The sequence below is a fragment of the Muntiacus reevesi genome, chromosome 12 (genome assembly GCF_963930625.1).
Source record: "Muntiacus reevesi chromosome 12, mMunRee1.1, whole genome shotgun sequence".
Taxonomy (NCBI): Eukaryota; Metazoa; Chordata; class Mammalia; order Artiodactyla; family Cervidae; genus Muntiacus; species Muntiacus reevesi.
The window spans coordinates 1681481-1694276 of NC_089260.1; positions in this window are offsets into that span (position 1 = coordinate 1681481).

Consider the following 12796-nt stretch of genomic DNA (forward strand, 5'->3'; position numbering starts at 1 on the left):
TTATTAAAATTATATCTAAAATTATGATCCTGATGCTTCTCTGTGATTTCTGGTATTAGGTAATGGAATTTAAGAGAACTCAGTTGACAAGGATTTAGCAAGCCAACTGAAAAGTACCACAGTTTTTTTTCTAATTCAACCAAACTTGTTGCTTATGTAAACCTGAATTCTGTATTCAGTTCACAAAGCAGACACCCACTATAAAAAGTCAGGCCAAGATTTATCTTTACCTCTTGGAAAATCAGCCAAAGAAGATGTCTTTATGTTTTTGATATGTAAAGTCACAGTTCCAGACTCCATGTGAGCTTGTTGATGATACCATATAACGATAAAGATAATAAAGTAACATTACCTTAAATTGTGAAAACTAAGTTATTTATGAATATGTCCAACATAAAGAGAAATGTAATTATGCTTAATATGAATCCTCTATATAGCAGCTTTTATAAAGTGTGACCTTGTTCAAGAGCAAACTGTCTGCCAACACTTTTTAAAGTAAAGAATACACTCAAGTAAATATTGTTACCAGGTTTCAGAAATGTCTCAACATGTTATGAAATAAGTGCATTTAGAAAATCAAGGCTGTTACAATTTGAGGACTAGATTGCTCAGAAGGTGATGCTGTTTTCAAAGTTATGTTTCTTAAGACTATTATGCTCAATTTTCTTTTTCTTTTTGACATCCAGAAACAGGCATGTCTGGATGAAAAGAGTTTTATTTAAAAGTTAAGAGAAAACCCTTTAAAGGATTAGTATAGATGCCTGATGATTTAATATGAATTTCTGGGGATATTTTGGAAATTAGTTGTGTTTAATTCAGCTTTACTCGTTTCTTCTAGATTTATTCCACGTTGAGGGACATGTGAAATTAGTGGAACCAGACGTACAGTAGAGGATCGAGCTATATAAACCCCATCTCCCTTAAATTGCTAACCGCCATTATCTATATTTTAATAAGGAGACTTTTAATGGTATTGAGGATTCTTCTTGTTTTGTACCTTCCATTGAGTTGTTATATCTTCAGTTGCTTCCTTCTTCCCACTGGGGGCTCGCCAGGTAGCTCAGTTGGTAAAGAATCTGCCTGCAATGCAGGAGACCCTGGTTCAATTCCTGGGTCGGGAAGATCCACTGGAGAAGGGATAGGCCGCCCACTCCAGTGTTCTGGCCTGGGGAACTCCGGGGACTGTATAACCCACGGGGCTGCGAAGAGTCAGACACGGCTTTCACTTTCCTATATTTTTAATAGATTATCCATATAGAATTTCATGACCATTCTAAGAAGTGATGATGGGAAAACTCTTTAGACTTGAATTGAGGTAGAGTAAAACAGTAACTTTTTGTTAGGTCAACTAAATCATCAGTCTTTTCAGTTATTTCATAAAGCGCATTAAGGCAGAGCCATAATAGGATCTTAAGACTCTATTTTCCTTCCACCGATGGACATAATCTACTAGGAACTGACAGTTACCTCTATTGGATCGCAAATCACCCCATTTATATAGAAGAGATTCTGGATATCCAAAACTGACTTGGAAATTTGTATGTTATTCTTGAATTACTGAGAGAGACTGACCCCAACAGGTGGCCTGCTGAGCCACGCGTAGGGGAAGAGAAGAAAATAGACATGAGGTGAAAAAAATTAAGAAAATTGTGATATCATTAGTTTGGTTTATATCATACTGGAAATTAATTTGATTACATTATAATTGCATTATTTATGAAGTTTGTCTTTTAGAAAGGCCTTTGTCAGGAGACCAAGCCTGGATTCTCGCAATGCTTACTGTACATGTGGAGAGTGGAGGAAAAGAGAGAATAAAGAAGACCGACGTTTATCAAATGTCTTCCGCTTCTTAGACGCTGTTCTGAGGGCGTGTTATCTCATTTAACTTCATAACCCAGTAAGGCAGAGACTGTCATCTCCAACCGACAGATGAGAAAAAAGAAGCTTCCAGAAGTCATGCAGTTTGCAGAATGACTAAAACCGGTAGTCAGCAGAGAAGGCATTTGCACTCAGGCACGTCTGCCTGCTGGGCCCATGTTCATAGTGGTTGCTGAGCCTGAAATTAGCGGCAGTAGCAGCATCTATGGCAAAAGAGCCGTAAGAAGGTTCCTCGCTTTGTGGCCTCCTTATACTGGCTGGATAAACATTCGGTGACATGGGCAGGAAGCAAAGTCTTCACTTCCTTTGTTTCGTAAATCTTATGTAGGGCAACACTTCGGTTGCAGATGCACAGATAACAGCCTAAATGTGTTCATTTGGCTAAACGAAAAATGCTGGTGTTATAAAAACACACAAATGGTGAACACCACTTGCAACAGTGGTTTGCAAACTTCTGTTTCCAACTTATTTTTGAATATGACTCATAGTAAGAAAAATATACTTTCTTTCACCATCAACACACACACATACACAGAAATTTATAAAATAGTACTTGACCATAGTTACCAGTAATGGATGTATATTCCACCTCATCCTAGTTCATGCTATGGTATAATATTCTACCATTTAAAAAAATACTAGTTATAGACACACTGAGATTCTTTCATAACACTCTGTGGGGCCATGATTTATAATTTGGAAATTACTGATTGAAAGGTGCCAGGTAAAGTTTCCCAGGGGGCTTCCTGGTGGTTCAGATGGTAAAGATCTGCCTGCAATGTGGGTGACCCGGGTTTGATCCCTGGGTCGGGAAGATCCCCTGGAGGAGGCCATGGCACCCCACCCCAGTATTCCTGCCTGGAGAATCCCATGGACAGAGGAGCCTGGAGGACTATCGTCCATGGGGTCGCCAAGAGTCGGACACAACTGAGTGACTAACACACGCAGACTCACCAAGTTTCCTGGAGAATTTAAACTATAAACTTACACTAAGAAAGTAAGCAGAAGGTCACGTGGCCAGAAGTAGGGAAGAGGAGGCGGTGTATACTTGTGCTCCAGGCAGAGATGACAGGAGGCGTGCAAGCCAGAAGTGGGGAGGAGTCGGGTGAGTTCAGGAAACCGAGAGGAGGGACAGGGTAGCTGGCATAAATTCGCAGCGTGGGAAAGCAGAACTATATGTGACACAGATGCGTATCACTCAGAGCTATCCATGGGGTCGCCAGAGCTGGACACGGCTGAGCAGCGGAGCGTGCTCACGGGCAGACTGCATTCACAGTGCAGTTTGAAGGATGCCGCTGGGGGAGGCGGCAGTGCGGACAATCAGATGGCCTTTGTGCAGAGGTCACGGTGGGGAAGGCCTGAAGAGGGACAGGGCTGGGGATCGGCAGAGCAGTCCGGAAGCTGTTCCCTGGGCTGGGTGTGAGCTGGAGAGTGCGCTGGGTGGCGTATACTCTAGAACAGGCCAGTGAAGGAGAGCTGGAGGAAAGTAGGTGATATAAAAGTATATTTAGAAAATAAAAACAAGATGGTTTAGTGATGAACTGGTGGTGGAGAGGAAGTGAAGAAGAAAGATGGCTATGCTAGTTACAATAATTGTTAGCTTTTAGACTACTCGTGTCAGATACTTTTAAAGCACTTTTTGTGTTAAGTTTGACTTTCAAAGATCCTTCTGAATGTAACCTGCATTAATAAGTCTATTTTCTGTTGTCATTTAAAGACATTTATTTGTGAAACAGCACCTTCTCAGGTTTTTCACTTAATTGGGTAAAGACTAGTGCTGTAAACGAAAATAAGGAATAGTGGAGACGTTAGTTTTTTAGAGTGGAAATGAGGGGTTGATGGGTTTGGTTTGAACGTCATGTCCTTTGGATGCCTCTATGTGGGCCTGTTGTTCTTCAGTCATTCAGTTGTGTCTGACTCTTTGCGACCCCATGAACCACAGCACGCCAGGCCTCCCTGTCCATCACCAACTCCCGGAGTTTACTCAAATTCATGTCCATTGAGTTGGTGATGCCATCCAGCCATCTCATCCTCTGTCGTCCCCTTCTCCTCCTGCCTTCAGTCTTTCCCAGCATCAGGGCCTTTTCTAAAGAGTTGGCTCTTCACATCAGCTGGCCAAAGTATTGGAGTTTCAGCTTCAGCATCAGTCCTTCCAATGAATATTCAGGACTGATTTCCTTTAGGATGGACTGGTTGGATCTTTTTGCCATCTGAGGGACTCTCAAGAGTCTTCTCCAACACCAGAGTTCGAAAGCATCTGAAGGAGGTCGTCAACTGTGTGTGTGATGGGAAAGATTTTCAGGTTAGAGCAGATAAGGAAGGCAAGAAAAAGTAAAGCGCCGGAGTGATTAACAACAGACAGCTCCTTAAAGAGGACGTGGCTGATTCATGTTGATGTTCGGCAGAAACCAGAGCAATACTGTAAAGCAATTATCCTTCAATTAAAAATAAATACATTAAAAAAAAAGGATTGATTGCCTATAAAGAGAAAAAGGTTAGTATTTGGGATCTCTGTTTAGAAGCTTTTACTTTCTTAAGGGATGAGGCTGTCTGTCGGTTTGCAACCCTGAGAGGTCCTCAGATGAGACTAAACAGTGACCCCCTAAATGAGGGACAAGAGGAACCGAGGGAAGAGGCTCCAGATTGGCAGGTGGCAGTTTCAATAAGCAGGGAATGGTCATAAAAGGCTTGCCATGAGTGAAGATCTCTGCCTGTCAGAATCTTAAAAGTCCGCATAGAGGCCTTCCTGGGGTTCAGTCACGTACACTCTCCCGGTGGTCTCCCCATCAGGTGACTCTCTCAAGGCGTGCGTCCTTGAAAGCGCTCAATGCAGCAACGGTGGGGAGAAAACGCGCAGCGGCCGGGCTCCAGCTCCTGGGTCAGCCGGCGGTCCTCTCTGACGTCCCCCAAATACCACATCTGTGTCACAGGAGAGAGGCGAGGAAAGAAGGGAGCCGCTTTAGGCAGAATTATGAGTGAAAAGAACTGAAAATGTTAGTCCCTCAGTGGTGCCGACTCTGCGAGCCCGTGGCCTGCAGCCCGCCAGGCTCCTCTGCCCACGGGGTTCTCCAGGCAGGAGCCCTGGGGCGGGTGGCTGTGCCCTTCTCCTGGGGTTTTCCCTGACCCAGGATCAAACCCTGCTCTCCTGCATTGCGGGCGTCTTCCTGACTGCCTGAGCCAGCAGGGAACCATGGATGTGATGGGCAAAGTTGAGCTGATTATTTTCTAAAGGCTTTTATATTCTCTGTGAAATATACAGATAAACTCTTCAGAGAAAGAAAGAACAGGAGGTAAGAGAGTCACCAAGAGAAATAAGGGAAACCTCGCAGGGTTCCTGAGCCGGACTGAAGCCCCACGTCAGCTTATAATGGCTTCAGTCTCCTCACACGTGTGAGTGTTTCCATCAACTCCACAGCTTGCACAAGGGAGGCAGATCATCCCCCTTGTTTCCTGAAAGGATTGGAAGGTGTGTTCAGGTAGGATGAGGTCTGAATTTAGTGTTCCAAAGCCAGAGAAATTCTGTAGGTGACAGTATCCAGAGTATCCCCAAAGGAGTTGTCAGTCGAAGCAAAATGATGCTCTTGCAAACAACAAGGTTACTCCCTTGTTGCTAGACTGGTGTGTGGTTTGGGTCCTCAACACTGACTTGGAATCATCTAAGACCTCAGGCTTCCCCGGTGGCTCCGCAGTGAAGAATCCGCCTGCAACGCAGGAGACCCCGCTTTGCCCACTGGGTCAGGAAGCTTCCCTGGCGGAGGGCACGGCCACCCACTCCAGTGTTCTTGCCTGGAGAATCCCATGGGCAGAGGAGCCTGGCGGGCCACAGTCCGTGGGGTCACAAAGAGTCGGATGCGACTGAAGCGACTTAGCAGGCATCAGGCAATTCGCGCAAAAGAGCTGGAACAGAGACTGAGACCGTGATCCCGAGCCTTCAGTGAGCGAGGCAAGAACTGCAGACGGCAGTAGCAAACGGATTCTAAATAGGATTTTCAGTAGGACTCTCTGATCATTACGGAAGAATAGAATTGAAGGGAGAAAATACAGTCCAGATGCTTTTTAGAGTTAGCATGCAAGGAGGGCTTTATAACTGGAAAGGGGTCAAAGAGAATAAAGTTAGAACTTTCATAGTAAGACTTGCTAAAGAAGACATAATTTCTGATGCATTTAGAAGTTTTGTCATTGGCCCTCACATGTTACTGTGATATGGCATAAAGGCTTCCTTCACTTCTTCACAGATCAGGGGTTAGAAAAGAGTGGGTGAATGGTGGGGAGAAAGTCATCAACATGCCCTTCCTTTTCCTGACCCCGGGTCTCTGCTGTGGTGTGGAGCAGGATTTGGAGTCACTGCAGTTCCTGTTGATAATTCTATCTGCTCTCTGTTGACAGTTTACGTAACAGGCTATGGAAGTCAGTTATGAATAGCAATCACTGTCTTTTTCTTGTATTTGGATCAAAAAGAACTGTCCGTGGACACATGGACCTTGGTGAAAGTGGTTTCAGGTATCTCTTAGATACCCTGCTAACTGAATTTGTGAAATGCAGGGAAACACTGGGATGCTGTGAGGAGACTCAAGGGAGAGACGTAGGCAATTCTCGGCTAAACGTCAACTGGGAGAGGCTTTGAAATCTACTGTTTAATTGTGATTAACTAGCTGAGCACTTGATTTAATTAGTAGTTGCTCAATTAGAGAAGAATTTGGTGGGTAATTATTTTTTAATTTCCAAAGCTTCATTTAGTGAGTAGATTGTATCTATTATAAAATGCATTTCCATGTGAGACTGATTTCTTCAATTGTTTTTTCATAAAGAATTCTAGAATTGACACTTTGAATAAAGTTTCATATTGTGCACACTAGTCTTTTAAAGAAACATAAACCAAACCATTCTGAAGAATTTGCAGACTTGTCATGAGGTCTCTTTATTTACAATCATTAGAATTTATGCTGTTCTCAGAAATTATACCTTATTACATGGCTTATTTTTTTTAATGCTAAAGGTGTTATCTAATTAGGCCATAATTAAATGTAATTTATCAAATAGAAATCAAGACAAAACCAGTAATCAGAGACTCTTCCTTCATTCATAGATATTCAGTGAAGGTGTATCATGTAATGAGTTTACCAATGTTTACTCTAGAACAAGTAGAATAAAATTGTCATCATTTTTCCTTTCATCATCTGGCAGCGTACTTGGAATTCATTTGCATAGCTATACAATGCAAGCCATCACCCTCCTCACAGATCCCCTGTTATTTAACCAGCAGTGAAAAGGGCAAGTTTTTGAAGAGGGATAAAGAAGATGGATTTCTTGTTGAATGAAAGAGTTCAAAGTTCCTTTTCCTTTTGAGCAACTTGTGTTAACATAGGGCTCCTGTGGTCTCAGGTTTGGCCAAATCTCCAAGAAGACAGTTTCTACACAGCAAAGTGAGGAAGGCTTCAGGGAGGCTTGACTTTACAAAGGAGACAGCCTGAAGCTGGTGCTGTAACATGTCCAGTCCACACCCAAAGCAATAAAGAGATTGAAGTGGGGAGACAGGTGAGGGGGGGGAAGGAAAGTGGGGAGTCAGGTGAGGGGGAGGGAGGAAAGTGGGGAGACAGGTGAGGGGGATGGAGGAAAGTGGGGAGACAGGTGAGTGGGAGGGAGGAAAGTGGGGAGTCAGGTGAGGGGGAGGGAGGAAAGTGGGGAGACAGGTGAGGGGGAGGGAGGAAAGTGGGGAGAGACGGGAGGGGGGGGAGGAAAGTGGGGAGACAGGTGAGGGGGGGAAGGAAAGTGGGGAGACAGGTGAAGGGGAGGGGGGAAAGTGAGGAGACAGGTGAGGGGGGAAGGAACGTGGGGAGACAGGTGAGGGGGAGGGAGGAAAGTGGGGAGTCAGGTGAGGGGGAGGGAGGAAAGTGGGGAGACAGGTAAGAAGAGGGAGGAAAGTGGGGAGACAGGTGAAGGGGGGAAGGAACGTGGGGAGACAGGTGAGGGGGAGGGAGGAAAGTGGGGAGACAGGTGAGGGGGAGGGAGGAAAGTGGGGAGTCAGGTGAGGGGGAGGGAGGAAAGTGGGGAGACAGGTGAGGGGGGAGGAAAGTGGGGAGACAGGTGAGGGGGGGAAGGAAAGTGGGGAGTCAGGTGAGGGGGAGGGAGGAAAGTGGGGAGACAGGTGAGGGGGATGGAGGAAAGTGGGGAGACAGGTGAGTGGGAGGGAGGAAAGTGGGGAGTCAGGTGAGGGGGAGGGAGGAAAGTGGGGAGACAGGTGAGGGGGAGGGAGGAAAGTGGGGAGATAGGTGAGGGGGGGAAGGAAAGTGGGGAGACAGGTGAGGGGGAGGGAGGAAAGTGGGGAGATAGGTGATGGGGAGGGAGGAAAGTGGGGAGACAGGTGAGGGGGAGGGAGGAAAGTGGGGAGACAGGTGAGGGGGGAAGGAACGTGGGGAGACAGGTGAGGGGGAGGGAGGAAAGTGGGGAGATAGGTGATGGGGAGGGAGGAAAGTGGGGAGACAGGTGAGGGGGAGGGAGGAAAGTGGGGAGACAGGTGAGGGGGGGAAGGAAAGTGGGGAGACAGGTGAGGGGGAGGGAGGAAAGTGGGGAGACAGGTGAGTGGGGGAGGGAGGAAAGTGGGGAGACAGGTGAGGGGGAAGGAAAGTGGGGAGACAGGTGAGGGGGGAAGGATAGTGGGGAGACAGGTGAGGGGGGGGAGGATCTCTTCAGAGTTGGTGTGCTGTGTCCTTCCCCCCCGAGTCTGTGTGTGCACACGAGCGTGGGTGTGTGTGTTGGGATGGTGAGCTGTTTTCTTCCCACTCTACTAATTCTCATCCTATCCTTCAAATCTGTTGAGAGGTGCTGCATGAGAACCTCATGAAGACCCAGACAGGTGTGTCTGTGGTTTGGGGAACAGAGACGCTGAGGTGGGAGACGCCTCTGCACGCTCAGCCGCTCAGTCGTGTCCGACTGTTTGCGACCCCATAGCCTGCCAGGCTCCTCTGTCCATGGGATTCTCCAGGCAAGGATATTAGCCTGGGTTGCCATCATTCCCTTCTCCAGGGGTCTTCCCGATCCAGGGATTGAACCTGGCTCTCCAGCATTGCAGGCAGATTCTTTATTGTCTGAGCCACCTGGGGAGCCCCAAGTTCAGGACAGGGAAGCATCATTTCCCCAACTCTCACCCCCCACCTCCGCCCCTTTTCCACTCTTGACTTGCTGGAGTAATGGTCTCTCTTAGTCCATTTATAGTGACTAGCAACATGGACATTCAGGTCAACACACCGGGAATAGAGTTTTGATTCCACCCTTGATTGACCCAGGAGAAGCTGCAGGTTACTGAAACCCTCAGGCTTCTTTATCACCTGCAAAATGGAGAGAAGTATAGTGCTGACTCCACAGTTACTAGGACAAACCAACACATGTCATGAGCTCAGGGCCTGAAACACGGAGCTACATGGATGCTAGCTGTTCTAAAATGCGGGCTTCCCAGGCGGCACTAGTAGTAAAGAACCCACCTGCCAATTCAGGAGACATGAGAGACGCGGGCTTGATCCCTGGGTCTGGAAGATCCCCTGGAGGAGGGCATGGCCACCCACTCCAGTATTCTTGCCTGCAGAATCCACGGACAGAGGAGCTGGGTGGGCTACAGTCCAGAGGGTCGCAAAGAGCTGGACACAACTGAAGCAACTTGGCAAAATGTATATTGAAAAATATATATTAAAATGTATATTTCAATATATACATTTTGCACACTGCAAAATATACGTTAAAAAAGGGTGTCCAGTCTAAAACATCCTAGTGTGCCCAATCCTATCCCAAAGTGTAGCGTCAGGAGTTTATCCTCTGAGCTCAGCTGGGACTCTTATGATCTCCGTTATTTTTCTGAGTGATAACGGAATGGGAAGTCTCTATAGCCAATCATATCCATCATATGACTACTGAGTGTGGGACAGAAGAGGCTTATGCATAAAGTCAGGGAAATATTCTTGCTTATGAATTGAGTTGGCAGGAATAGCTCTATGAAGCTACCAACCATTCTCACTTAAATGATTCATGAAATGACCAGCTGCTTCAGATCTCTGGAACAATTATGGATCCTAGACATTTGAATGGTGTCCCTTAAAAAACCCTTCTTCCAGAATCTTTCACTGAAAAATTTTCCAATCAACCATTGTACTTTGGAGTGTAGGAGGGCTACGCCTTCAGCTTTGTTTTTTTCCTCAGCATTGCTTTGACAATTCTGGGTCTTTTCCCCGGTTAATCTTTCCTGCTACCCAAAAAGAATGGTATCATGGGACTTTCCAGGTGGTCCAGTGGTTTAGACTCTGCTTCCAGGGCAGATGTTCAATCCCTGGTCAGGGAACTAAGATCCCACATGCAGCCAGAAAAATAAATTAAAAAAAAAAAAGCAAAACCAGAATGGTATCATGATCTCATTACAAACTAGGAAATCATGGTTCAAAGAAGTTAAATATCTTGCTTAAGTTTGCATCGCTAAGTAAGGAGCAGAAATACAGTGTCTCACTCTTTGCAGTATCCCATGACCTCTATGATTACTAAGTTCAGTTAATTTGTATTCCTTAAGTAGAGATGACCAACACATGGACCTTCTTCTGGAAAAGGTAACATAGTGATTTTCAAAGGTACTCATAACTTTTCCTGAAATGAATTTTCCTAAGGCAAAGAGGAAGATATATTAAAAAAAAAAAAAAAAGCCTAGAAAGAGAAATATAAATTCGGTTCACTTCATCTTGTGGCCTAGAGGTTACACAGGTGTATGTGTTTAATATTTAAACATATGGAACACAGCATCACCAGCTATAGATATTCCAATATTCCCACATATTGCAAAATTCCCAACGTTCCACGTGGAAAGGAAAGAATGATTTAACTCACTTCTGTCATTAATCTGTCTCAGGGTGTTTGGTAGACATTTCATCTAATAGCAAATAAAAAGTTGGCCCAATGAAGAGCCTTTTAAACCCTCAACTCCCAATCAGTTTTTGTTCTGTTCCCCTCAAAATGCTGGTCTTGTTTCCATGTACGAAAATGTTTCCAAATTTCATTTTTTGAGCCTTTATATCTTAGATCATGAAATAGGTTAGTCCTTACTGTTTGATCATTCAATATAGTTGTATAAATTTTGAGCAAAAATTTCAGATGCAGAGACACATTTAAATGGCATTTAAAAATCAAACAAGAATATATCTTGGCTCTAGTTATATGCTCAGGGCAAGAAAATTAACATTGGGTATCAGATGTTTTTTCTCCAGAAGTAACATGAATTAATGGATTCATATCCTGCTTTTCAAAACTACAACTAAATAAATAGTTGTTGAATTTGAAGATTGGATTATCTGTGTAATATTACACAAAGGCCCCTGGAGGCTATAAATTACCTATATTTTTGTAGATTGAACTAAGTTTTGTTTTGTACTTTTGTTTTTTGCTTTTTAAAAGTTATATAAATACAAGAAATACACAGTACAAAAATATACTGAAATATATTTTATAGCATATAAGTTATTTTATGTCAATTGTCATTTCTAATCCGTACTTTTTGTACCTAAACTATACAGGCATTCATAACTGGTCGATTGCAAATATTCATGGAATAAACAGAATAAAATCTAGATAATATACCCCTGATGTGCATATTGTAAAATATTGCATTAGACAAATATCTGTCACATACCTCCTTATCCCTTAGAATTTAGACTTCCTTAAGATATCACGATCTGTACTGTATTTTGAAAATATATTTTTGTTGCTCATATTTATTAAAATTTACTATGACTGTTATTTTACTGTTTAGCATAAATAAGAAAGAATGTAAAAGAAAAAGTCTAATGTTTTTATTGGTATCAGTATGTGCTTATATTATGTCTCGTGGAATTTGTTTACCTTTATTTACATATTTTCTTTTTTCTTTTGCTAACTAAATAGCTAAGCAATTTCCTATAATTTGCACTTAATTTTAAAATGATCTTTTCCCATATTTTGTTGATGAGAGCAATATAGGAATTGATGGTGATGGGGCATTATGAGAATACCAGTCTTCTGGGTTAGAGTTGCCCACGTTACATCAAAAGGCCAGTGAGGAATCACATTTACATGTGAGTGTTTTCTTGAATTTGGGGGGCATATAGAGATACTGCTATGGAGAGAAAGTAATTTCCACAAAGTTGTCTAAAACCAGGGTTTCACTTAGAAGGCCTTTCCTCCAGATATTTAGGTTACTGTACTTACAGTGAAGAGTTCCTTCTTTTTCAATCCACATATTTCAGTTTTAGCACATTTCCGCAGAAAAAGCAGGAGATTGGTGCCGTCTGATGTTGACTTCCCTGAGGATTTAGAAATCCTGTACACTAGAGATTTAAAGCGGGGTGGATGGAGTCGGCTCTGAGTGAGGAGGCCTGCGAGGCCGCTGGGTGCGGGTCAGTGGTTAGGCTGGCTTCCTTCTTCTTCACCGCCAGGTCCAGAAGCAGGCCCACGCTTTTCGCCCTGGGCTCTGGGACGGCTCGCCAGCACACTGCTCTCACTGAGAACCTCGCCGACAAGTGGGAGAAGGGCCGTCATGAAGACTGTCACGCTGAGAGTCAGCGGTCGGTGAGGACTTCATGTTTGCCATCCCGTTCGCTCTGAGAGCACAGGGCCCCAGAGCAACCCAGTTGGCTGTGACGGGCCCTGGGGACTTGCCTCTGTCCTTGTGGATCCCGCCTCCCCACCCGCTGCAGCCCAGGTTAAAACAACCGGTGCTGATCACTGCATCCTCAAGGCTGTCTAGAGAAGGTAAAAGATGTTCTCACAAGCAGTCTTGCAGGCAGGAAAAATATAGGTTTGAGGGAATTGCTGGCTCAACCCTTTTGTGATATGGTTATAAAATGAGAACTGTGATTTTGTTTCTTATATATTTTACAGCAAGTAAAACGAGGGCGTGGAAGCCACTTGCGAA